We start from the raw sequence: 27,971 nt of genomic DNA, 5'->3' as shown, positions 1-27,971 counted from the left end.
ATGAATGACTTGTTAGGCTCAAATGGGTTTACTAAGGGTTAATCGTGGAGGTAGGCTTTTCATGGCATGAGTTGGTTAATCCTAAGTGCCTTAATCATTTTGATATACCAAATCAAATGGTGTGGTCTCGACATGCATAATGAGGCAAGTTCTAAAATAACAGTACAATACTGACGCGCTTAAAGCAATAATAAAAGTGAGCATGAAAGGATTCATAGATGCTCAAAAGGCTAAAAAATCTCACAAAAAATACGGTTTTTTTATGCTTAGACTCGTGAATTCCAATTCAAAGTAATACCTAGACTTGGGGAAACAACCTATAATTTTAAATTCTTGAAAATCAACTCATCATGCTTGATTCTCTAATGTCTTAAAGTTTAAACAATCAATGCTTAAATGCCTATGTTTTAATTCAAGATATATCAATCAAAATCATAAATCAATTAAAATTTATCCTAAATATGATACGAAAGCTTTTCAAGAGAACAAGGTAATTATTCAGGGATTTTTCTGGTAATGAAATAAATACCCCCCACACTTAATATGTACATTGTCCTCAATGTACAAAGATAGATATTAGAGTATAAAAATAAGATAGGGAGAGAAGTGAAACTTCCTGTATGATGAAATCCTCGAACTAGAGTTCTGGAGAGGAATCGGTTCAAGAGTAGAGGAGGATACTCTGGCGGTCGTAGAGGTTCATTAGGCCATAAGTCCCGGTGGAGTTTTAGTTCCTATGTGAGGATGAGCTTAAGAGCTCTATATAACTGTGATAAAATCAGGAACTTTTTAGGGGATATTAGGAAGAATAATTACTCAAAAAGAAATAACCGAGTTTAATAATTAAAAATAAAATTTCTAAAATCTAATAAAAATAAAAAATAGTTTCAATAAAAATTAAAAACATAAATAAATATTTCTAAACATCTTCATCGCTGGATGATTCGCGAGGTGGGACTGGTGATGTGATGCAGAGGTACTGACAAATCTGCTGAAGAGTAGGATCAATGTTGTCAAATCGTTGAAAACACTGCTGTTCGAATCAGGTGAGGCGCTCAGAGATGTCAGCATATGAAGCCGCAGCATGAACTGGACGAGAGGATGGTGGTGGCTGAGTCGGTCGGTCCTCGTGCTACGAAGGGACATCATCAGGAATGTCCTTGTAGGCCTCTTCCTCGGTAGATTAGGCGAGACGATATTGGGAAGGGTAGGTTCCTCGGTGCCTCTTGATCATCTTCATGCTAAGCATGCTCGAGATGCCTTGTGGAGACATCTGGCCGATGAGGGTGAGGGATGATTCTTAGGCCGCGGTGTTGAGGAGCCCAAAGTGTCACGCCGTCGAGTCACATAAGGGTCAATGAAGACGACCCCCTTCCTATGCCTCTCTGTCTACTGCTGAATCGCGAGGGCGATGAAGTAGGCAAGGTCGATGACGTGCCCTTGTAACATGCACTAGAAGAAGTAGACGTCGTGGGTGTTGACGATGCCAGTGCTCTCTCGCCTCCCTGTAATCGTGTGAGCTAAAATATCATGTAAGTACCTCAGGGATGGTGGGAGAACTGATGCCTTGGAGCGGTTAGGATTGTAGGAGGCCGTGCTAGGGACCAACGTGTGCCAGCATTTTGGGGGAGAGAAATGTATGTGTCGACTGAGAGCATGTAGTTCATTCTTCTCCTTGAACTCCTCCGTATATAAGCCTAGTGTAGCACCAAACTCTGGGATGCTTAGCTGGCGGATTAACCCACCTAAGCGAAACTGGACCGTGCTGGGATCATCTTACCTTGTCATTACGGTCTGAAGATGGAACGTTGAGCAGAGTTCCATTGTGAGCCCGAGGTATGTCGGCTCGATAATCCCGAAGAATAGCTCCCAAAGGTCAGTGGTTAGGGGAGCCCGAATTGCGTCAGCCATCTGAACATGTTCTATGGCAGCCCAGTCGATGCAGTGGCCCGCAATTAAGGGTCGGGCTCGAAGTATTTGAAAAAGCTCTTCTTGGGGCCCTCGGGGGAACTGTAAGAGAGGGTGATGAATTTTCGCTGTTGGACCCGCGGAAGATGACGCTCCCTTCCCCTTCTTCGAGGCTGCTATTCTTTCCTCTTGAAGACGACATTGTGTACCTGCAAGTGGAAACATCAATTCGTCTTTTTGATGAGTGGATAAATTATAATATAAAATGAATGCGACTAAATTCGAAAAGGAAAATGCATGAATATATTCAGCCACAATTACTAAATTAAAAGAATAAGTTTAATGACCCATTTCGATGTGGCATGAGCATAGTGATATAAGTAAAAATGGCAAGGAATGGAATACAAAATACTATATGAACGAAAGAGATGTCAACACAATATGCATGATTATTTCAACTATCCTAGCCATGAATATTTATTTCTAACTAATTACATGAAGTGTAGGAATCATGTAATGAGTAAGATTTTAAACATGAGAAAGATGATAACTTGTTTGATAAATGAAATTTATGTGATTATCAATATGGAAATAACATGAAAAACATAGATTAATATGATAAATAACATTATAAATTAGTGAAATAAAAGAAAAAGAAGTAAACAAACGCTAAGGGAAGAGAGTGAGCGTCGAGAATGGAGTTGTAGGCGGCGTACGGGCGTGGCAGGGGGGCTGTGTGGAGTTGCAGCGGCTAGGGTTAAGGTGTTTGAATGGGGAACAAAGTGAATAGTGCAGGGTATTTATAGATTTTGGGGCACACGGCCATGGCACATGCCCGTGTTCCCCAATTTCAGCCTGTGTGATTAGCGAAATTCAAATTTGGGCATGTCTAACATTTAGTACAGGCTCGTGTTCCTTGAGCAGGTGAGTTCACACGGGTGTGTTGCCCGGCCGTGTCTAGCTTCGTGTGTTCAAGCTCCACGCCCATGTGTTCAAGCTCCATGCCCGTGTGTTCAAGCTCTACTCCTGTGTTAATTTGGCAGGTTCGACTACGGGCGTTAGACACGGGCATGTCGCATGCCCGTGCTATTTTATCAGGTTCGCCCACGGTTCTTCCACACGGGCGTGTGGTACGCCTGTGTTGTTTTGGCAGGCTCGACCACGGCTATATCGCACGGCCGTGGTGTTTAATGGTAGCCTATGTTGGGGAAAACTTTTACCCTATTTTCACACGGCCTTATGCACGCCCGTGTGCTTGGCCGTGTCTCTGTGAAAACACCTGTATTCAAGATTTCTATCAGTAAGTTAGGAGTTCAATACCAAAATTTAAAGAAATTAATATTGTTAGTGCTCGGGTTGCCTCATGAGAAGCGCTTATTTATAGTCTAAGCTCGACTTACCTCTCCACTGAATGGTCATGGTGGTTTGAGGAGTTTATACTCCTCATTCCTGCTATCAATCGCATCAAAATAGGGTTTTAATCGGGTGTTGTTTACCTTAAAAGTGCTGAACTTGGGATGACTCACCTCCACCGTACTGAATGGAAAAATACTGAGTACCGTAAGAGGGATTTCCTCATTTGGTGTGGTAGTGACAATGTGGGGATCTGTGGCATCTAATAAGACCTTATCACCAACCTTAAGTTTATTTGGAGAGGTATCGGGCTCGTTTTGACGTAGTTTCGGTTTGTTAGGTGTTCTTGGTTTATGTGTTTGCCATTCATCAAATTCCTCGATTTGTAGTCTTCGATCTTCATGAACAGGTCCTCTACTATTGCTTGAGAACAACTGGTGTGCTTCCTTCAGACTCATTTTCATCAAACTAGGTTGCACCATATTGCTAGTTTTAGTAGGATGGTCTAAATAATTACCTTCAATCCCTAATGTGTTGCCAGAATTTCGAGCTTGAAGGGTGATTGTTTCGTCTCCCACTCGGAGTGTGAGTTCACCTGTGCCAACATCAATGATGGTTTTAGCAGTTGCTAAAAAGGGCCTTCCTAGGATTAAGGGAGTGTTGCTATCCTTTTCTATGTCTAGAACAATAAAGTCAACGGGAAATATAAATTTATCGATTTTAACTAGCACATCTTCAATAATACCTCTACGGAATCTTATAGTTTTATTTTCTAATTGAATGCTCATCCTAGTCTGCTTGGGTTTCCCAAGACCTAGTTGCTTAAACATTTTGTAAGGCATGACGTTGATACTAGCCCCGAGATCAGCCAATGCATAATTAACGTCTAAACTACCAATTAAGCAAGGAATCGTAAACTCCCTGGATCTTTTAGTTTGTTGGGTAGTTTATTTTGGAGAATGGCTGAGCAAACTGCGTTCAACTCCACATACAATGCCTCGTCCAACTTTCGCTTATTTGCTAAAAGCTCCTTTAAAAATCTCATTACGTTTGGCATCTATGATAGAGCTTCAATAAATGGTAAGTTAATGTGTAATTTTTTAAGAGTTTAAAGAATTTACCAAATTGTTCATCTGAGTGGTCTTTCCTTGTCGCGTTGGGGTATGGCACACGAGGTTTATATTCGACAGTCACTGGTTTGTTTTTAATTATAGTCTACCTCACCTTGACCTTTGCTTACCACAATTTCGTGCCTCGGCTCTGGTTCAGGCTCAACGACTCCTTCGTCATCTTGAATATTAATTGCATTGAGCTATTCCCTTGGGTTAGGTTCGGTATTACTTGGCAAACTACCTTGTGGTCGTTCAGAGATTAGTTTGGAAAGTTGGCCTATCTGAGTCTCGAGCCCTTAGATCGACGCTTGTTGATTCTTAAGTGCTATCTCGGTGTTCTAAAAGCGGGTTTCTGACACTGATATGAACTTTGAGAGCATCTCTTCGAGATTTGGCTTCTTTTCCTATTGGTAGGGTGGTTGTTGGTAGCCTGGAGGATGTTGTGGTCTTTGATTTTCTTGACCGCCCCACGAGAAATTGGGGTGGTTCCTCCAACCTGCATTATAAGTGTTACTACATAGATTGTTTTGAGGTCGAGAATTATTACCCATGTAGTTTAATTGCTCGTTATCCATGTTGTGGCCATAAGGATGGTATTCCGAATGGTTTGTTCCACTGCTACTTGCTTCGCACTGCATTACTAGGTGAACCTGTGAAGATTTAAGAAAACCGTTAATCTTTTTATTTAAGGGTTCTACCTGATTAGAGAGCATGGTAACCGAATTGATGTTATAAACGCTGGCTGTTTTCGTTGGCTTTGTCCTCATGACTTTCCACTGATAGTTATTCAGTGACATCTCCTCTATAAACTCATAGGCATCTTCCGGTGTTTTATTATTGATGGTTCTGCCCACCACTGCGTCAACCATTTACCGAGTCGAAGGATTCAGACCATTGTGAAATGTTTGTACTTGGAGCTAAAGCGGTAACCCATGGTGAGGGCACCTTCTTAGAAGGTCCTTGTATCTCTCCCATGCATCGTAGAGTGTTTCTAAATCCATCTGCACAAAAGAAGAGATATCATTACCTAATTTACCCGTTTTAGCCGGCGAAAAATATTTTAGTAAGAATTTTTCAGTCATTTGTTCCCAAGTAGTAATTGACCTTCATGGTAACGAGTTCAGCCACTGTTTAGCTTTGTTACTCAATGAAAAGGGAAACAACCGAAGACGTATGGCATCATCAGAAACACCATTAATTTTAAATGTATCGTATAGTTCTAAGAAGTTGGCTAAATGAGCGTTGGGATCCTCATCCTGCAAACCATCAAACTGAACAAATTTTTGTATAATTTGATTAGTGTTAAGATTTAATTCGAAAATATTTGCAGCTATAGCAGGTCTAACTATGCTTGATTCAGTTCCTGTTAAAGAAGGTTTAGCATAATCATACATAACGCGTGGAGCAGGATTTTGATTAACCACAATTGCAGGGAGTAGCTGATATCCTTGGTTTTCAACCATTTCTTCGGTTGGGGGTTGAGTATCGTCTTCTTGCTTGTTCTCCTTGTATCTTAAGCTTCGCCTTATTTCTCTTTGGTTTCTACGTACTGTGAGATTGATTTTTTCGTCAAAAAAGTAATGGTCCCTACGGGTTTCTTCTAGTCATAAACTATGAAAACCTACCAAGAGAACGAAAAAGTAAGTTAATAAATAATAATTAAATTAAATTAAATTAAATTGCAAGAAAAATAAATGGCTAAAGTAATAAAAATTAAGCGTTCCTAATATCTTAGTTCCCCAGCAACGGTGCCAAAAACTTGATCGCGTTATTTCGTGATAGGTTTTAAATATTTATAATTAATCGTTCTTGAAACTAACTATTATCGCGATGCAGGCAAGTGTACCTATCGAACAGTAGTATAGTTTTAGCAAGACCGGATTGTTGAACTCGAAGGAACGAAAAGTACTAGTAATGACTGTCTTTTTATTATCTAGCCTAAGAATAATGGGGTTTTGTTTTAATTAACTAATTATCTAAACTAAGAACTCACAGAGAAAAGAATTGAGAAATTTCTTTTGGGAAAAATCGATCGACTTAAGACAGTTCCTAAGGAAAAATCCACCTAGACTTTACTTGTTATTCTGGCTCCGAATCGGACGATTTATTCATTCAACTTATTCCGTAGAGATCCCTAAGTTATGTTTTTATCCCTATTCAAGACTAATAATGTCTAATCCCTAGATTGAATAACTGAGAATTTTCTCTAATTAACACTCTAGGGTTGCATTAACTTGATCTATGGTCCCCTTATTAGGTTTCACCCTAATCCGGCAAAATCTTGTCACTCTATGTCTAGGCGCGCAATCAACTCTGCTTAATTATGATAAATGTACTCTTAGCCAGGGTCTATTCCTTCTCTAAATAAGAGCTTATCTTGAATCAGTATCCTGGGATATCAAAACAAGAATTAAGAACACATAATTAAGAACAAGTTAAATATTTATCATACAATTCAGAAAATAATAACAAGATTAGTCTTAGGTTTCATTCCCCTTAGGTATTTAGGGGATTTAGTTCATAACTAAATAAGAGAACATCTCAAAAAAATAAAGAATACAAAACATAAAGAAAACCCAAAACTCCTGAATGGGAATTAAGGAGAGATCTTCAGTCTTGATGATGAATCCGGCTTCTGAGATGAATCAATTGGCTTCCTTGGAGTAATTCCTTACTCCTTCCTCTGTGTGTCCTCTTTTCTCCTATGAGCCTTCAAAAGTGGCCTTTTCTGAATTGGACTCAACTTGGGCTCGGTAGGGACACGCCCGTGGCACATGCCCCTTTTCGATTACTTCAGGCCGTGTCTGAGCCTGCCAAATTGACACGGCCGTGTGGTCTGCCCGTGTGAGGAGGGTCAGGCCGTGTTGATTTCGTACTTTGGCCCATTTTCTCCATTTTTGGCTCGTTTCTCGTTCCTTTCGCTCTCCTATGCTTTCCTAAGTATAAAACATGAAATTAAAGCATTAGAAGCATCGAATTCACCAATGCTAATGAGAAATCATCCATAAAATGCATTAAACATGGGGTAAAAATATGTATAATTTACGGTTTATCATGGGCCGAACTGGGCCATGTAGCCCAATGGGCCTGTTGACCCCACACGGGAAGGATCACACAAGAGTGTGGTTAATATTGGGACAGCTGTGTGAATCACACTGCTAAGGCCATCTCGGGTTATGTAGGCCATACGAGCGTGTGTGCCCACATGGGCCTGCAATATGGACTGGGGGCCCATTATCACTGATTGACTATTAAGGTTGTACGGGTCGCCCAAGACGACTGTGGACCTACTGATGGGCCGATAAGAGTACCTGGACCCTTTTTACTTAAAAATGACCGAAATACCCCTATAGGGTAAAATGACCGAAACACCCCCACAAGGTAAAATGATCGAAATACCCCAGTAGGATAAAATGACTATAATACCCCTATAAGGTAAAATGAATGTTTTTCCCTCATTTGATAAACTGAATATTTTGCTCTCATGTGGTAAAATGACGGTTTTGCCCTTATGTGGTAAAATGACTATTTGCCCTTAGGTGGTAAGATGACTGTTTTACCCCTACGTGATGTATGTGTATATTTTAGCATGCTATTTGTAAACTGTATTGAATACATGTTTAATATTATGATATGGCATGACATGTTGCATGATGCATTGTATGGGGATGGGCGTATATATGATTGGAGGAAGTGTACTGTACTGGCAGCTTTGCTGCAAATACTGCTTAGTGCCGTAACAGGTGCTAATTCTGGTGTGTAGGGATGGGTGGATTGATTTTATCCCCACATGGTGTGTAGGGCTGGTACGGAGATGGTGTGTAGAGGCTAGATGGGTAGGATCTGCTTACTGTTACTGCTACTGCACTGTTTACTGTTATTGTACTGTTTGCTATTACTGATATGGGCTTAGGCCCCACTAATACTGTTATTGGAATGGGCTAAGGCCTTAACTGAAACTGAAAGGGCTTAGGCCCAAATTGTGTTTACTCTGATTTTTTGTTTATATGGGATTACACACTGAGTTTTCGTAAACTCACCCATTTGTTTTAACTTTACAGGTAATTCCTAGTCCTAGGCGGATCGATGCTGCAAGGGACTCAAAGGTGGCCACACAACCGCTCTTGCTTCTATTTTTTTAAAATTTATAAGTAGTTTTATTTGGGTATTGTTATGTAGTAAGGCCTCTATTATTTTAAATTTTTGGGTTTTATTTATTTTTTATTTATATCTACTAGTAGTAGGATGCAGGTTTTCAAAAGATATTCATGATTTACCAAAATACTGCGAATACGAAAAATCGTTTCAAAAGCTTCCGCGATAAACAAGATTTTGAAATAAATAACGTTCTAATGTAAATACTTTTGATAGTGATGCAAGTTTTAAAATTATTTTCTAGATCATACAAAGAGGCTAAATAAACATTAGGCCTTTCAAACGATTCATGTTTTATGAAAAACACTTCAATGTGACATCGTCAGATTCGGCCATAACGTCCAGGCCGGGTTTGGGGTGTTACATGGAAACAGTGACACTTACGTCCAACCTAGACCAACACAGCTGCCTAGTCTTTCCCTACAAGTTCAAAAATCAGCTCAAGCTGGATCATCTAATAGCTTAGAGAATTTATTGAAGGCATACATGGCGAAAAACGATGCCACTTTAAGAAATTTGGAGAATCAAGTGGGCCAACTTGCTACTGAACTCAGGAACCAACCACAAGGTGCTTTACCTAGTGATACGGAGAATCTGAGGAATCTAGGGAAGGAGAATTGCAAAGCATTGACATTGAGGAGTGCAAAGACAATAGAGCCCAACACCATTGAAGCTGAAAAGGAGCAAGCTGACGCTCAAGATTCAGAGGAAGTTCAACCAAGTGTTGAAATTCCAGTTTCATAAGAACCAGAATCTGCAAAACCCGATAAGGTAATTTCAGAACCAGCTAATTCTGATCAACTAATAACTCTGTTAGATGAAGAATTGCACCAGAAGACGAATCAACCAGTTTCAGTAAAGAAACCACCACCCTTTACCCTCAAAGACTTCAGAAGCAAAAATAGGAAATTCAATTTAAGAAGTTCCTAGATGTACTCAAGCAACTTCATATCAACATCCTATTAGTTGAAGCACTTAAGCAAATGCCGAACTACGTCAAATTCATGAAGGATATCCTGGAATGAAGACTTGGAGAATTTGAGATGGTAGCTCTGACGAAGGAATGCAGTGCATATCTTCAAGACAAACTACCCCCGAAGTTAAAGGATCCTAGATGTTTTACCATCCCTTGCAACATTGGAGCAACATATTGTGGTAAGGCATTATGTGACTTAGGTGCGGGTATTAACTTGATGCCTATGGCAATATTTAGAAAGTTGGGGATAGGTGAAGTTAGACCTAATACAGTTACACTTCAATTAGTGGATTGATCCTTAGCACATTCTAAAGGAAAAATTGAGGATGTATTGGTACGTGTAGATAAATTTATCTTCCCTGCTGGTTTTGTTATTCTAGACATTGAAGTAGACAAAGAAGTGCCAATTATCTTAGGATGACCGTTCTTAGCAACCAAAAGGACACTTATTGATGTATAAAAAGGTGAGCTTACTATGCGTGTTCAGGATGATCAGGTAAAATTTAACGTTTTTAAGTCTATGCAATTTCCTGATACAATTGATGATTATTCTACAGTATCCGATTTAGAGGATTTAATAGTACAGAAGGTGCTCAACTATGTTGAGGATCTGTTGGAGCAAATTTTGACATTATATCCTCCGAATGATGAAGAGGAGGATGAATACTTATCATTGTTAGAAGCTAATCAAAAGGATTTAATCCACAATCCTATTTTGAATCTTTGGAATTAGGGGAAAGGAATTATGCCCAACCAAAAACGTCAATCGAGGAGCCACCTAAATTAGAACTAAAGGTACTACCTTTCAAATTTAAAATATGTTTATTTAGGTAATGCTTTTACTTTGCCTGTGATTATTTCAAATTTAAAAGGCTATCGAATTGACCATAGTCGATATTCGTGGAATTAGTCCATCTGTATGCATGCACAAGATTATCTTGAAGATGGCGAAAGAGGGATGATTGATGGACAACGAAGACTGAACCCCATCATGAAGGATGTAGTCAAGAAAGAAATCATCAAGTGGTTAGATGCAGGTATAATCTACCCCATCTCAGACAATTCATGGGTAAGTTTGGTCCAATGCGTGCCAAAGAAAAGAGGTATTACAGTAATCGAAAATGAGAATAACGAGTTGATGCCAACTAGAACAGTTACATGATGGAGAATTTACATCGATTACCGGAAGCTGAACAAGGCAACTAGGAAAAATCACTTTCCATTTCCATTTTTGGACCAGATGCTGGATAGACTTGCAAGGCGAGACTATTACTATTTTCTCGATGGATACTCGGGGTATAATTAGATTACAGTAGCACCAGAAGATCAACACAAGACAACATTCACCTGCCTGTACAGTACATTCGCATTTAGATACATGCCATTTGGTTTATGTAATGCACCTGCTACATTTCAAAGATGTATGATGTCTATTTTTACTAACATGGTTGAAAAGTATTTGGAAGTTTTTATGGATGATTTTTTAGTATTTGGAGATACTTATGACGATTGCCTAGCCAATCTAGCCAGCGTACTAAGGCGATGCAAAGAAACAAACCTTGTACTCAACTGGGAAAAGTGCCATTTCATGGTACAAGAATGGATTGTTCTAGGGCATCGGATAACAAGACATGTAATAGCAGTTGATAAAGCAAAGGTAGATGTTATTGAAAAACTCCCACCTCCAACATCTGTAAAGGGAGTTAGGAGCTTTTTGGGCCACGCCGGTTTCTATTGAAGATTCATCAAAGACTTCTCCAAAACTGCTAAACCCTTATGCAAATTATTGGAAAAGGACACGACGTTCAAATTTGATGAAGAGTGCTTAAGAGATTTCAATGATGTGAAGAGTCGACTAGTTTCGGCACCCATAATCATCACACCAAACTGGGATTTGCCATTTGAATTGATGTGTGACGCAAGTGACTTCGCGATAGGAGCTGTCATGGGTCAGCGAAGGGACAAAGTTTTTCATCCCATCTACTATGGAAGTCGAACTCTGAAAGGAGCTCAACTGAATTATCGGTAACAGAAAAAGAGTTACTTGCTACTATGTTTTCTTTTGACAAGTTTCGATCTTATCTTGTAGGTACTAAAGTGACTATCTATACGGACCACTCAGCAATTAAGTACTTACTTGCCAAGAAAGACGCTAAGCCGAGGTTGATCGATGGGTACTTCTACTTCAAGATTTCGATCTAGAAATTCAAGATCGAAAGGGAGTAGAAAATCAAGTAGCAGACCACTTGTCTAGATTGGAGCCGCAAGAAGGGAACTTTCCTCTTATACCAATTCGAGAGACGTTTCCAAATGAACACATACTGAAGGTAAATCATGTCCATAATACCCATTGGTTTGCTGATATTGCAAAATTTTTAGCTTGTAGTTTGATGTCGATTGATAAGACGTATCATCCAAAGAAAAAGTTTCTTCATAATGTAAAGTACTATTTTTTGGAAGAGCCGTACTTGTTTAAGAACTGTGCAGATCAAATGATCAGGAGATGCATGGCAGAAGATTAAGTACATAAGATTCTATATCATTGTCACTCAGCTCCGAGTGGGGGACACTTCGGAGGTACACATACTGCATCCAAGGTATTGCAAGCTAGATTCTTTTGGCCAACATTATTCAAATATGCATCTACTTACGTAAAGAGTTATGGTCGATGTCAAAGGGTTGGAAATGTCACCAACAGAAATGAGATGCCTCAAACAAATATCATTGAGGTAGAATTGTTTGATGTTTGGGGTATTGACTTCCTCGGTCCTTTCCCTCTGTCTTTTGGTCACAAGTACATCTTGGTAGCTGTAGACTACGTGTCTAAGTAGATTGAGGCTGAAGCCTATCCGAAAAATGATGCTAAGTTTGTGATGAAGTTTTTGCAGAAACATGTGTTCACAAGGTTTGGAACCCCAAGAGCCATCATCAGTGATGAAGGGTCCCATTTTGTAAACAAGTGGTTGAAATGGTTATTAGATAAACATGAAGTGAAACACAAGGTCGCTATAGCTTACCATCCACAGACGAATGGGCAAGCTGAATTGGCAAACAAGGAGATCAAAGGCATACTTGAGAAGGTAGTTTGCCCGAACCGACGAGATTGATCCAAAAGACTGGATGATGCTTTATGGGCTTACAAGAGAGCATACAAGACACCTTTAGGGATGTCACCCTAAAAGTTGGTCTTTTGGAAAGCCTGCCATCTGCCCTTGGAGTTAAGCATAAAGCTTATGGGCCCTTCGACAACTCAACTTGGATCTTAAGCTTACTAAAGAGAAACGAATGCTCCAACTCCATGAGCTAGAGGAATTTCGAATGTTCTCGTACAAAAATGCCAAATTACTAAAGGAGAGACTTAAGAAACGACATGACAAGCACATTCAAGTTCGACAATTTGAAGCAGGTCAGCAAGTCTTGTTATTTAATTCTAGATTAAGGTTCTTTCCAGGTAAACGAAAATCATGTTGGTCCGATCCATTTACGATTCATCGCGTCTATCCATATGGAGTTGTTGGACTCCAAGGTAAGGGAGGTAATTTTCAAGTTAATGCTCAGTGTCTGAAACATTACTGGGGAGATAAGATTGAACAGAATCAAATTTCGTTCATTTTATCAGATGTTTAAATTTTCTTATTTTCCTTTTTAATAAATGATTTAGGGTATATTTTCGGGATTAGTATGTTTAAATAAATTCTATCTAGGAGATTGGAACTTAAGCGTGACCGCCTGTGACCCTTCCAATCTTTCTTGGGAATTGATTTTAATATAATTTTTCGAGAAATTATTCCCTACATTGAAAATTAAATTTTAGGTTTTTCAAATAAAAAGGTCAATTTTGATCCAAGTTTTAAATTGCAACTCAATTTCAAATTTTCATGAAGTCAAGGGACATAATTGAATTATTTTTAAAATTTGGTTGCTCTTTTCATAAATAATAAAAATTAGGTGCCTCTTTTTTTTAAAATATTTTCAAAAGGCATCTAGAATAAATGTTTTTAATTAAAACAAATGTACAAATAATAATATTAAGATGATAATCTTTAATATATAATTATATCTATTATAATTGATATATTAATTGTTATCAACTTAGCAGGGAATTAGGATTAGTTTAATTTTAATCTTGTTTTAATAGATTAATGGCATTGATCGCGTGATATCGTGATAGGTTTTAAATATTTATAATTACTCGTTCTTGAAATAACTATTATCGCAATGTAGGCAAGTGTACCTATCGAACAGTAGTATAGTTTTAGCAAGACCGAATTGTCGAACCCAAAGGAACTGAAAGTACTAGTAATAACTGTCTTTTTATTATCTAGCCTAAAAACAAAGAGGTTTTTGTTTTAACTAACTAATTATCTAAACTAAGAATGCACAAAGAATGAAATTGGGGAATTGCTTTTGAAAAATCGATTGAATGAAGACAATACCTAAGGAAAAATCCACCTAGATTGTACTTGTTATTCTGGCTCTGAATCGGACGATTTATTCATTTAACTTGTTCCGTAGAGATCCCTAAGTTATGTTATTATCCCTATTCAAGACTAATAACGTCTAATCCCTAGATTGAATAACCGAGACTTTTCTCTAATTAACACTCTAGGGTTACATTAACTCGATCTATGGATCCCCTTATTAGGTTTCACCCTAATCTGGCAAAATCTTGTCACCCTATGTCTAGGTGCGCAATCAACTCCGCTTAACTTTGACAAATGTACTCTTAAACAGGGTCTATTCCTCCTCTGAATAAGAGCTTATCTTGAATCGGTATCCTGGGATATCAAAACAAGAATTAAGAACACATAATTAAGAACAAGTGAAATGTTTATCATACAATTCAGAAAATAATAACAAGATTTGTCTTAGGTTTTATTCCCATTAGGTATTTAGGGCATTTAGTTCATAACTAAATAAGAAAACATCTCAGAATAATAAAGAATACAAAACATAAAGAAAACCCAAAACTCCTGAATGGGAATTGAGGAGAGATCTTCAGTCTTGATGATGAATCCGGCTTCTGAGATGAATCAATCGGCTTTCTTGGAGTAATTCCTTACCCACTACTCTGTCCCACCTTTTCTTCCTTCTCTAGGGTGTATTAATAGCTTTGGAATGCCTAAAAGCCCTCAAAATTAGCCTTTTCCGAATTTGACTCAACTTGGGCTTGGCAGGGACACGCCCGTGTGCGATTACTTCAGGCCGTGCTTGAGCCTGCAATTGACACGGCCGTGTGGTCTGCACGTGTGAGGAGGTCCAGGCCGTGTTGATTTCATACTTTGGCCCATTTTCTCCATTTTTGGCCCGTTTTTCGTTCCTTTCGCTCTCTTATGCTCTCCTAAGTGTAAAACATGAAATTAAAGCATTAGGAGCATAGGATTCACCAATTCTAATGGAGAATCATCCATAAAATGTGTTAAACATGGGGTAAAAATATGTATAAATTACAATTTATCAAATGCCCCTACACTTAAGCATTTGCTTGTCCTCAAGCAAAATTCTCAACTCATAATCAAAATAAATTCTCCTCAACTTATAATTTCTATCGATAATATCTCAGAATAATTCATAGGTAATCATACATTGAGAATTCAACTAAAAGAAAAATAAAGTTTCAAACATTCCAAGTTGAGTATTTAATCATGCAAACATAGGTGTCTCTCATCATTTAAGTAATTACCTTTGATTCAGAATATCACAGAGTTTCACATCTTCACTACAGATTCACTCAAATCGCTCGAGGTGTTTAAGGACAATAAATGAAGCACTCAATAGTCAATAATGAAAAGTTAATACCATAGGCTTGAATGAAAATCAAATCTCCACCACTATAATTTAAGATGATACATCAATCAAAAGGTCTTTAGAGGGTTGTAATGAGGTTTGGTTACGGGTTGTGGTCACAAGTTGAAAGAAAAGGTTAGAATCGAGATTGAATTAAAAAATTACCTAACTAGAAAAAGAGTTAATCATCACTTGTGTACAACAGAGCTTCTTCTCAGACTAAGGAATTTAACTTCTGAAGCTTACAAATAGAAGCTCACTACTAATATGTATACATGTTTTTTTTAAGAACACATTAAATTACAGAGTAGAATAAAACATATCTAAGCAACTATTTCAATTCAAATCTCGAAAAAATGGGGCTTAAATTAATTTAAGGGATTTTAATAATAATGGGTTAAAGGTTAATATTGAGGGTAATACAAGAAATGGCTTGTTAGGCTCAAGGGGGTTCACTAGAGGTTAATTGTGGATGTAGGCTTTTCATGGCATGAGTGGGTTAATCCTAAGTGCCTTAATCATTTTGACATATCAAATCAAATGGTGTGGTCTCAACAAGAATAATCAAGCAAGTTCTAGAATAACATTTCACTACTGACGCACTCAAAGCAATAATAAAAGTGAGCATGAAAGAATTAATAGATGCTCAAAAGGCTCAAAAATCTCACAAAAATTATGGTTTTTTGATGTTTAAAACTTGTGAATCCCAACTCAAAGTAATACCTAAATGTTGGGGAAGCAACCTAAAATTTTAAATTCTTAGAAATCAACTTATCATGCTTGATTCTCTAATGTCTTAAAGTTTAAACAATCAATACATAAATGCCTATGTTTTAATTCAAGATATATCAATCAAAATCATAAATAAATCAAAATTTATCCTAAATATGATATGAGAGCTTTTCAAATGAACAAGGCAGTCATTCAGGGATTTTTCTGATAATGAAATAAATACCCCCCACACTTAAGATGTACATTGCCCTCAATGTACAAAGATAGATATTAGAGTATAAAAATAAGATAGGGAGAGAAGTGAAACTTCCTGTATGATGAATTCCTCGAACTAGAGTTCTGGAGAGTAATCGGTTTGAGACTGAAGGAGGATACTTCGGCGGTCGTAGAGGCTCATTAGGCCATAAGTCCTGCGCCAAACTGATATTATCTCTAGTGGTAGCTATGGTCGTGGGCAAGCAAGATATGGCACTCGTGGAGAACCTTTCCCGATGGAGTTTTAGTTCCTATATGATGATAAGCTTAAGAGCTATATATAACTGTGATAAAATCAGGAACTTTTTAGGGGATATTAGGAAGAATAATTACTCAAAAAGAAATAATCGAAATTAATAATTAATTTTTTTTTAAAATCTAATAAAAATAAAAAGTAGTTTTAATAAAAATTAAAAACATAAAATAATAAATAAATGTTTTTAAACATCTTCATCGCTGGATGGTTCGCGAGGTGGGATTGGCGATGAGATGTGGAGGTGCTGACAAATTTGCTGTAGAGTATCATCAATGTTTTCAAATCGTTGAAAACACTGCTACTCGAATCGAGTGAGGATCTCAGATATGTCAGCATATGAAGTCGCCACATGAACTGGACGAGAGGGTGCTGGTGGCTGAGTCGGTGGGTCCTCGTGTTGTAAAGGGAAATCATCAGGAATGTCCTTGTAGGCTTCCTCCTCAGTGGATTGGGCGAGATGATATTGAGGAGGGTAGGTTCCTCGGCGCGTCTCGATCATCCTCATGCTAAGAATGCTCAAGATGCCTTGTGGAGACATCTGGCTGATGAGGGTGAGGGATGATTCTTGGGCCGCGGTATTGAGGAGCCCGAAGTGTCATGCTAGTCGAGTCACATAGGGGCCAATGGAGATAACCCCCTTCCTATGCTGCTTTATCTGGTGCTGAATCACGTGGGCGATGAAGTAGGTAAGGACGATAACGTGCCCGTGCGACATACACCATAAGAAGTAGGTGTCGTGAGTGTTGACAACGCCAGTGCTCTCTCACCTCCCTGTAATCATGTGACCTAAAATGGCGTGTAGGTACCTCAGGGATGGTGGGAGAACTGATGCCTTGGAGAGGCTATGATTGTAGGAGGTTGCGCTAGGGGCCAAAGTGTGCCAGCACTTCAAGGGAGAAAAATGTATGTGGCGAGTGAGAACATGTAGTTCATTTTCCTTCTTGAGCTCCTCCGTATATAAGCCTACTGCAACACCGAACTCTGGGATGCTTAGCTGGCGGACTAACCCACCTAGGCGAAACTGGACCATGCCGGGATCATCGTAATTTGTCATTACGGTCTGAAGATGGAACGTTGAGCATAGTTCCATCCTGAGCTCGAGGTATATTGCTTCGATGATCCCAAATAACAGCTCCCAAGGGTCAGTGGTTAGGAGGGCCCAAATCGCATCAGCCATCTGAACTTGTTCTATGGCAGCCCAGTCGATGTAGCAGCCCGCAATTAAGGGTCGGGCCCGAAGAATTTGGAAAAGCTCTTCTTGGGGCCCTGGGGAAACTGCAGGAGAGGGTGAGGAATTTTCATGGTTGGACCCACGGAAGATGACGCTCCCTTCCACTTCTTCAAGGCAGGTACGGAAATTTTCTTTCCTCGTGAAGACGACATTAAAAGCCTGTAATATAAAGAAGAATAAAAATAGGTAAATGAATTCGAAGAAGTAAAAGGCATGAATTTGAACTAACTATTTCAGCCAAGACTACTAATATAAAGCAAACGCAACCACAATAACAATGAGAATGAGAATACAAATGTAATGGGTATGAGGCTTTCCTAATCTCAATTTAACACGGAATGTATGATAACTAACCTAGGAATGCAAATGAAATGATAGACATTGGCATGGTAATAGCATGAGAATAAGCATAGTAATGTCATGGGTATGAGGTGTTCCTAATAACTTGATTTAACACGAAACGTATGATAACTAACCTAAGAAAGCAAATTAAATGATAGAAAAATGAAAAATAGTTTAAAAGATATGAAGATTATGTTGATAATAAGCATTAGAGATAAGTAAAGTAAAAGTGAAAGGAGTAAACAAACGCTAAGGGAAAGAGATTGAGCATCAAAAATAAAGTGGGAAGCGGCACACGGGCGTGGCAAGGAGGCCGTACGGAGTTCAGCTGTAACACCCCGTACCCGAGACCGTTGCTGGAGTCGAACACGAGGTGCTAACAGACTTAATTCATTTATTTTTACAGTCCATTTTAAAAATTTCCAGACAAGCTGGCTAACTGCGTCACTGTCACCTTAAAAATCATATCTTGAGTTCCGAAACTTGAAAACCAGTTTCGTAAATTTTACCTGAAACTAGACTCATATATCCATCTAAAAATTGTTTTCTAGAATTTTTGGTCGAGCCAATTAGTACAGTTTATTAGTTAAAGTCTCCCCTGTTTCGGGGTTCGACTACTCTGACCTTCATGCATTACGACTTAGATATCACCTTGTACAGGGCTTCAATACTTATTCCATCTCTTTCTAAAGAAACTAGACTCGAAAAGGAATCTGTACATATAGGGAATGACTTATAATTATCTCTGGTTAATGTATAGTGAATTTCCAAAATTAGAACAGGGGATCCAGAAATCACTCTGGCCCTGTTTCACGAAAACTTAAGCATCTCATAAAATACGGCTCATATGATCATTTCGTTACTTTCATATGAAAATAGATTCATCAAGGTTCGATTACATAATTTATTCACTATTTAATTCCATTCCTACTATTTTTAGTGATTTTTAAAATCCACACCACTGCTGCTGTCAGCATCTGTTTTTAAGGTAAACTTTACCTATTTCATGGTTTTCCATGAATCAACTAGAATTTGTTATACAAAGCACCAAAATGATCATGATTAACCATTCCTATGGCTAATCGTTACCAAACATTTCCATACCTCTCAATGAACAACATACAAAACGATTATAATGCTATGCTCAAAGTATATATAAGCCATTTTCGCATGGCTATCCAAATTTATACAAAACCAAAGGGTACATGACCAACAACAAAAAGGGTAGTCCTATACATGCCATTTTCAAAGTTCAACCAAAAGAGTACCAAAAGGGCTTTGATAGTGTGGACGACTTCGACTTCGACAATCCCGAGTCTGATAGCTGACGAACCAAAATCTATAAAATAGAGATTCAAATAACGGAGTAAGCATTTAATGCTTAGTAAGTTTTGAGCAATGAAATTAGGCACAACTGAAGTATAGCATTCATATAACTAAACGGATAATTTCATATACACATATTCCCAAAAATCAGTCCTACTTCACATTTCCAACCCTTATATTCACACATAAGGGATCAACTTAACCAAAGGCCGGAAGCTCATTAATTGTCTGAGCGAATAATATTTAAAAGGAATCAGCTACTCCAAAGCATATACGAAACGTACCTCATCGTTGGGATTTTACGAGCGTATTAATTGAAATTATTACAGCAAGATCGCTCATTCCCAAACCAAGTACCTTCGGAATTTATCCGGATATAGCTACTTGCTCAAATGCCTTCGGGACTTAGCCCGGTTATAGTAACTCGCACAAATGCCTTCGGGACTTAGCCCGGTTATAGTAACTCGCACAAATGCCTTCGGGACTTAGCCCGGATATAGTAACTCGCACAAATGCCTTTGGGCTTAGCCCGAAATTAGCCACTAGCACAAATGCCTTCGGGACTTAGCCCGGTTATCATCCGAATATCCATGCACATATCAATAAATCATGACACATCTATATTTCATTTTCATAACTAGAATTCAAACACAAGTCACTTATCAAGCATTATCATTCTCGGATCAATAGTTACATACAAAGAGCATGATTTTGATTTACTTAAAACATGATCTAATCGAATCATAATCTAAGATCCATTACTCAAAAACTTACCTCGGATGTTGTCGAACGATTTCGGCGGCTATTCGATCACCTTTTTCTTTCCCTTATCCAACTTTGGTCCTCTAAGCTCTTGAGCTAATTCAAAAAAAATTAACTTATTAAAGTCTCATTATGCTAGCTTATGGCCGAATATGACAAGGGGTTTGATAGGTCATACGGCCACCTTTAGCTCAAATACAAAATGGTCATACGCATTTTTAATCACATTGAGCAATTTAATACAATTAATCTAACATTTCCTCATGTGCACCTTTATGACCGAATACACACATCATTAACCTAATATCAATTAACTAAGCACTTTAACAAATTCTCCTTGAGCCGATTATCTAAGTCAAGATAGATTCATCATTATGCTCGCCTATAACCGAATACATGCAACACCAATCTCTCTCATGTGGCCGAATATGGATGTCTATGTTGAGGCCAATTATATGCTTAATACTTCCTACAAATATGGTTACTTGTATTGACTACATACCATTTTGTTTCAAGTTCAAAACTCGGCTAATACACATATATACACTAGTAATCAAATACTAACATTTGCACTTCACCTTACTACCATTTTTCATCCAAATAACATGAATCAACAACCATATTTCTCTTCTACTTCCTACCATGGCCGAATGCATCAAGACACCATACCATTTCAATTTTGGTCATGGGTTAAACAAAGAACTTAATGTCTAACTCAAAAATGCTAAAAAGAAAATCCAAGAGTCATCAATCCACCATCACATGTATCATTACAAAGCTTCACATTTAGCATGCAAATGACATCAACACAAATCCACCTTAGCCGAAACTTAACTCATCTTCATGCCTCATCACCACAACATCAAACACCAACCAAGAAGACAACACCCATGGCCGAATATCATCTCCATCACATAGCAAAGATTTAAACCATGGGCTAGGTAGAACTCAAGCTAACAACTAAAAACATGCATGAATCTCATGGAACAACATCAAACATACCTCCTCCTAAACACCAACCAACCGAACATGAAACAAGAAAATCCTCTTCTTCTTCCTTCCTCAAGTCACGGCAATGGAGGAGTAGCCTAGCTCATTTTTTTTCTTTTTTCTCTTTCTCCTCCTACTAACCACTATTATTTTATTACCCATGCTCCTTATTTTATCATTCCTTCCATAAAACACTAACATAACATGTTTATGACATGTTTTACCCATCACATTTTGTCCACCCTCATTGTCATGGCCGGCCACTACCAATTAAGTGGGGAAATTGACATGCAAGTCCACCCTTTTTAGTGACATGCACTAATAGATCCTTATAGATTAACCTATCACATTTCACAAGTGTCACACATAAGTCCTATTAACTAAATTCACATGCAATTAACTAAATCGAAGCGTAAAACTTTCACACATTCATATTCACATATTTTAGACAATAATTATCATATTCAAATAATTTGGTGACACGGTTTAGTGGTCCCGAAACCACTTTCCGACTAGGGTCACTTTAGGGCTGTCACAACTCTCCCCCACTTAAGAAATTTTCGTCCCCGAAAATCTTACCGGTAAATAGGTTTGGGTATCGTTCTTTCATAGAGTTCTCGGGTTCCCAAGTAGCTTCTTCCATCCCGTGTTTAAGCCATAACACTTTTACTAAAGGAACCTTTTTTTTTTTTGCAACTCTTTCACTTCACGAGCTAGGATACGAATTGGTTCTTCTTCATAACTCATATCGGCTTGAATTTCAACCTCGGAGGGACTTATTATGTGCGAAGGATCAGATCTGTAACGTCGAAGCATTGAAACATGAAAAACGTTGTGGATCCTTTCAAGTTCAGGGGGTAAAAGCAACCTATATGCAACTGGACCAACTCGTTCGGAGATTTCATACGGCCCAATGAATCTCGGACTCAATTTGCCCTTACGGCCAAATCTGAGTATCTTTTTCCAAGGTGAAACTTTAAGAAACACTTTGTCTCCCACCTGATACTTAATGTCTTTTCGTTTCAAATCCGCGTACGACTTCTGACGATCTGTGGCTGCCTTAAGACTTTCACGGATTACTTTTACTTTCTGTTCAGCATCTTTAATCAAATCAACTCCGAAAATTTTACTTTCACCGAGCTCGGTCCAAAACAATGGTGTACGGCATTTACGACCGTACAAAGCCTCGTAAGGTGCCATCTTAATACTTGATTGAAAACTATTGTTGTAAGCGAATTCAATCAAAGGTAAATACCGCTCCCATGAACCACTAAACTCGAGGATGCAACATCTCAACATATCCTCAAGTATCTGAATTATCCGCTCGGTTGACCATCGGTTTGGGGGTGAAAAGCGGTGCTAAAATGCAACTTGGTACCCAAAGCTTCTTGCAATTTCTTCCAAAATCGTGAGGTGAATCTCGGATCTCTATCCGACACAATAGAAATAGGTACCCCGTGTAATCTCACAATCTAAGAAACATACAATTCAGCTAGTTTATCCAATGAAAATTCCGTGCGTACGGGGATAAAGTGAGCCGACTTAGTCAGTCTATCAACAACAACCCAAATCGCATCTTTCTTACTTGCCGACACTGGCAACCCAGATACAAAATCCATCGTGACTCGATCCCATTTCCATTCAGGTATCATGATCGGCTGAAGTAAACCCGTAGGCACTTGATGTTCCGCCTTCACTTGCTGACATACTAAGCACTTCGAAACAAAATCGGAAATGTCTCGTTTCATACCATGCCACCAAAACTGACGTCTCAGATCGTTGTACATTTTCGTACTCCCCGGGTGAATTGACATTCGGCTACAATGAGCTTCGTTCAGAATCATCGAAATAAGTTCTGAATTTCTTGGAACACACAAACGACTTCTGAACCTCAAACAATCGTCATCATCAATTTGAAACTCTGATTCCATATTTGAAACACATTCAGCCCGTTTTGCAACCAGTTCATCATCGACTTTCTGAGCTTCACGAATTTGATGAATCAACAATGGTTTGGCCTTTAATTCTGCCACTAACACATTGTCGGATAGAACAGACAAGTGTACATTCATCGCTCGTAAAGCAAACAGTGATTTACGACTTAAGGCATCTGCAACCACATTAGCCTTTCCCGGGTGATAGTCAATGACAAGCTCATAATCTTTCAACAACTCGAGCCAACGTCTTTGTCACAGATTCAAGTCTCTTTGAGTCATCAAATATTTGAGACTTTTGTGATCCAAATATACATGGCACTTCTCACCAAATAAGTAATGTCGCCATATTTTCAAAGCGAACACGATGGCAGCTAGTTCAAGATCATGGGTCGGATAATTTTTCTCATGTGGCTTCAGTTGTCTCGACACATAAGCTACAACTCAACCCTCTTGCATCAATACGCAACCCAACCCAAGTAGGGATGCATCACTATAAATGACAAACTCTTTGCCTGATTCGGGATGCACTAGTACTGGAGCTCCAGTCAAACAAGTTTTCAGTTGTTCGAAACTTTTCTGACACTTTTCTGTCCATTCAAACTTAACATCTTTCTGAAGTAGTTTCGTCATTGGTGTGGCTATCATCGAGAAACCCTTTACAAAGCGTCTGTAGTAACTGGCAAGTCCCAAAAAGCTCTGAACTTCAGTAATATTTCTCGGAGGCTTCCAGTTAAGTATGGCCGAAATTTTGTTCGGATCAACTCGAATACCCGATGCAGATACCACATGACCCAATAAGCTAACCTCTCTTAACCAGAACTCACACTTACTGAACTTAGCATATAACTGCTTATCCCGTAAAATTTGCAACACTAATCCCAGGTGTTCAGCATGATCGGTTTCATTTCTCGAATAGACCAAAATATCATCGATAAACACAACTACAAACCGATCCAAATACGGTCTGAAGATCCGATTCATCAAATCCATAAATACCGCGGGGGCATTAGTGAGCCCAAACGGAATCACTAAGAATTCGTAGTGACCGTATCTTGTTCTGAAAGCAGTTTTGGGTATATCCGAATCTCGAATTCGCAACTGATAATAACCCGATCTCAAATCTATCTTTGAAAACACTGAGGCTCCCTTTAGTTGATCAAACAAATCATCAATACGAGGTAACGGATATTTATTCTTTATTGTCACTTTATTCAGCTGACGATAGTCGATGCACAACCTCATGGTTCCGTCCTTCTTTTTCACAAACAATACTGGTGCACCCCAAGGTGAGAAACTTGGTCGAGCGAAACCCCTATCCGTCAACTCTTGCAACTGAGCTTTCAACTCTTTTAACTCGGTTGGTGCCATATGATACAGAGCTATCGAAATTGGTGTAGTCCCAAGTACAAGCTCAATACCAAACTCTACCTCCCGAACAGGTGGTAAACCCGGTAATTCTTCGGGAAAAACATCCGGGTATTCACAAACCACTGGCACAGATTCAGGCTTCTTTTCTAACTCTTTGTCAACAAGTACATACGCAAGGTATGCTTCACACCCCTTTCTTACATATTTCTGAGCCAACATCGATGATATTACAGCTGGCAACCTATTCAAGTCAGTAGACTCAACTCGGATTATCTCGTTATTTACACACCTTAAATCGATGGTTTTTCTTTTGCAATTTACAATTGCATCATGTACGGTCAACCAATCCATACCGAGGATAACATCAAATTCATCAAACGGTAAAAGCATCAAATCGGCCAGAAAACAGGAACCTCGGATTACTAGGGGACATTTCTTGCACACTTTGTCGACAAGCACGTAACGACCCAAAGGATTTGACACCCGAATTACAAACTCAGTAGACTCAACAGGTAGAGTCTTACTGGATGCTAAGGTTTCACATATATAAGAATGAGTAGAACTAGGGTCAATCAAAGCAATCACATTAGTATCAAAGACAGTAAAAGTACCGGTAATAACATTTGGCGAGGAAGCATCCTCGCGTGCGCGTATAGCGTAAGCTCTAGCAGGAGCACGAGCCTCAGATTTGGTTGTAGCATCTCTAGATCCTCTCTGACCACCACTAGCATTGCCCGTATTTCTAGATGGTCTACCCCGAGCAGTAGTAGCACCAGGTTTCCCACTCTGATTTACGTTCTGTTCAGACAATCTCGGGCAATCTTTAATAAAGTGGTCAGCTGATCCGCACTTGTAACAGGAGCGGTCATGGAATCTACAACTCCCCGAATGCCATTTACCACAATAATGACACTCCGTTCTGTCTCGACGATCATTTCCAACACTGGCGACTGAAGTGACTCGTGCACTCACAGGGGGTCGATCACGATCTCGTCTAGAAAAACCCGAAGTGTCTCTAGATCAGCCTAAATCATCTCTAAATTTCTTCGATGACTGTTGAAAGGGCCTCCCCGAAGACCTCTTACGAAACTCCTTTGCTCCCATATCAGCTTTTCTTTTCTCCATAATGATCTCCTCGGCTTTGCAAGCTCGCTCGACAAGTACCACAAATTCTCGGATTTCTAAAATGCCAACATACAGCTTTATATCATCATTCAGTCCATCCTCGAAACGTTTACACATCACGGCTTCTGAAGAAATGCATTCTCGAGCGTAATGGCTAAGCCTTACAAACTTTCGTTCATAATCGGTAACCGACATGGAACCCTGTTTAAGTTCAAGAAATTCCTTCCGTTTTTGATCCATGAATCTCTGACTGATATACTTTTTCCGAAACTCGGTTTGGAAAAACTCCCAAGTTACTTGCTCTCTGGGCACAACAGAAGTCAACGTATTCCACCAATAGTAGGCAGAATCACGTAGCAAGGAGATAGTACACTTTAGGCACTCATCGGGTGTGCAAGATAGCTCATCGAGTACCCGAATAGTGTTGTCCAACCAAAATTCAGCTTGCTCGGCATCATCACTGTCCGTAGCTTTAAATTCAGTAGCCCCGTGTTTTCGGATTCTATCAACTGGGGGCTTATTTGACCTTATTTGGTCAGTTGCCGGAGGTATTGTAGGTGCGGGGGTGGTATTAGTCGGGAATGGAGGTTGTGGAACAGCCGTATTAGTTCGAATGTATTGGTTGAACCAATCATTCATCACGCTATAAAAAGCTTGTCTAGCTTCATCATTCAGATTACTAGCAATAGGTTGAGAGTCCGCCGGCACTGTCCCTTGTGCAGGAGCAGGCGCTACACTCTCAAGATCATCAGCTACCGCTCGGTTGGGATCGGGATCCATTACTATAAATAAACACATTTTCAATTGTCAGAAATCACCACACTATCAAATAATCACATAATGGCATGTATAGCTAGACCCAAACATATTACGGTGGCCGGAGTCGAACACGAGGTGCTAACAGACTTAATTCATTTATTTTCACAGTCCATTTTAAAAATTTCCAGACAAGCTGGCTAACTGCGTCACTGTCCCCTTAAAAATCATATCTTGAGTTCCAACCTTGAAAACCAGTTTCGTAAATTTTACCTGAAACTAGACTCATATATCCATCTACAAATTTTTTTCTAGAATTTTTGGTCGAGCCAATTAGTACAGTTTATTAGTTAAAGTCTCCCCTGTTTCGGGGTTCGACTACTCTGAACTTCATGCATTACGACTTAGATATCTCCTTGTACAGGGCTTCAATACTTATGCCGTTTCTTTCTAAAGAAACTAGACTCGAAAAGGAATCTGTACATATAGGAAATGACTTCTAATTATCTCTGGTTAATGTATAGTGAATTTTCAAAGTCGGAACAGGGGATCCAGAAATCGCTCTGGCCCTATTTCACAAAAACTTAAGCATCTCATAAAATACGGCTCATATGATCGTTTCGTTACTTTCATATGAAAATAGATTCACCAAGGTTCGATTCCATAATTTATTCACTATTTAATTCCATTCCTACTATTTTTAGTGATTTTTCAAATCCACACCACTGCTGTTGTCAGCATCTGTTTTTAAGGTAAACTTTACCTATTTCATGATTTTCCATGAATCAACTAGAATTTGTCATACAAAGCACCAAAATGATCATGATTAACCATTCCTATGGCTAATCGTTACCAAAAATTTCCATACCTCTCAATGAACAACATACAAAACGATTATAATGCTATGCTCAAAGTATATATAAGCCATTTTCGCATGGCTATCCAAATTTATACAAAACCAAAGGGTACATGACCAACAACGAAAAGGGTAGTCCTATACATGCCATTTTCAGAGTTCAACCAAAAGTGTACCAAAAGGGCTTTGATAGTGTGGACGACTTCGACTTCGACAATCCCGAGTCCGATAGCTGACGAACCAAAATCTATAAAATAGAGATTCAAAGAACGGAGTAAGCATTTAATGCTTAGTAAGTTTTGAGCAATGAAATTAGGCACAACTGAAGTATAGCATTCATATAACTAAACGGATAATTTCATATACACATATTCTCAAAAATCAGTCCTACTTCACATTTCCAACCCTTATATTCACACATAAGGGATCAACTTAACCAAAGGCCGGAAGCTCATTAATTGTCTGAGCGAATAATATTTAAAAGGAATCAGCTACTCCAAAGCATATACGAAACGTACCTCATCGTTGGGATTTTACGAGCGTATTAATTGAAATTATTACAGCAAGATCGCTCATTCCCAAACCAAGTACCTTCGGAATTTATCCGGATATAGCTACTTGCTCAAATGCCTTCGGGACTTAGCCCGGTTATAGTAACTCGCACAAATGCCTTCGGGACTTAGCCCGGTTATAGTAACTCACACAAATGCCTTCGGGACTTAGCCCGGTTATAGTAACTCGCAC

The 27,971-nt window shown here is 38.9% G+C and overlaps 1 non-coding gene across 1 annotated transcript; it reads left to right on the top strand.

Moving 5' to 3' along the window:
- The first annotated feature begins 5,300 nt into the window (after positions 1 to 5,300).
- On the top strand, positions 5,301 to 5,407 carry LOC121226622 (small nucleolar RNA R71). The gene has a single exon (XR_005924374.1). It is a non-coding gene; the product is annotated as a small nucleolar RNA R71 (small nucleolar RNA).
- Positions 5,408 to 27,971: the final 22,564 nt, after the last annotated feature.

Source organism: Gossypium hirsutum, chromosome A03, assembly GCF_007990345.1.
Source record: "Gossypium hirsutum isolate 1008001.06 chromosome A03, Gossypium_hirsutum_v2.1, whole genome shotgun sequence".
NCBI lineage: Eukaryota > Viridiplantae > Streptophyta > Magnoliopsida > Malvales > Malvaceae > Gossypium > Gossypium hirsutum.
The sequence above is the reverse complement of the archived record's forward strand: the minus strand, read 5'-3'. Positions and strand labels throughout refer to the sequence as shown.